Below are 1,189 nucleotides of genomic sequence, written 5' to 3' on the forward strand. Positions count from 1 at the left end.
TGAATTAATGAAAACAATAATTTAAAATTTAAAATTTAAAATAGAATCACATTAATGAGGAGGTCTAATAAATTTAAAATGGAAAACTAATAGATTGACAAGTGGCAACACATTAATTAAAATGTCTAATGTGATGACACATGACAAAAGACCTACTCTTTTATTAGTATAAGGATTGAAACAGCAAAAGATTCAGTGGAACAATACTTGTAATTTTTCAGCGAGCAACCCCGAGTTCGAGCTCCTGTATAGGGCAAGGGCAAATCCAGACCTCAAGATTTTTAGGGAAAACTTCCCACATGTGGCATTTACAGAGATATTACATGATTTGAACTCCCAACCTTATGCCCAACATGTGTATTAAACCCGGTGCATCGACCCAGCTAAACTAGACTTCATGTGTAGTTATACTTATAAATCAAAAACAAAAATAATAATATGAACTTGAATTTTTAATTAGAAACATTGAAGAACATATTACAATTCGTTTCTCGGTTAACTATTTATTTGGATATACATAATTTTAGAATATAATTTTTTATAATTAAAGTTAAACATATCAAGTTGATTTAAACTTGGTTAAAATTAAGAAATTATGTCATGTATGGGTAAAATAGTTGAATTTGTAAACTTATTTATATGGCTATTGTTATATACTACTGTGAGCTCTCTACACAATTTTCCAAATCGAACCGGTAATGAATCATAATTGGTCCAGTTCTCGGTTATTATGTCCACCACAGGATTTGATATTTTTAGGTTCGTGTCCTCTAGTTTTTCCGAATCGAACCACGATTCACCCAAAAGTCACATTCCAAAATTCAAGTTTCCAATACCGATCACTATTTCCTAAAATTTTTGAAAGAAAGAATGGATAAATATCATTTTTCTTCAAAGTTGAAAAACATAAGGATTGTCGTTCCGTTAATTTTACAGATCTCAAATAAATCGGGTTGGGTTAATTGAGTTTTTTGATGTTTAATATTTACTCAATAAGTGAAACGGATTACAATTTGAGTATTAGATACAAGCCATTTTTTAAAAAGAAACATGCATTTTATGTATAAATTGCTTTTAAATTGTTTTTAATCATTTAAATATGTATATGTAGTTTTTTAACGGTCAACTTTTAAGAATAACTGAAATAACATCTCTGATAATCCGTCAAAAACAGTGGATAACATGGGCG

This window comes from Lactuca serriola, chromosome 1 (assembly GCF_051521515.1).
Source record: "Lactuca serriola cultivar US96UC23 chromosome 1, Lser_US96UC23_V15, whole genome shotgun sequence".
Lineage (NCBI taxonomy): Eukaryota > Viridiplantae > Streptophyta > Magnoliopsida > Asterales > Asteraceae > Lactuca > Lactuca serriola.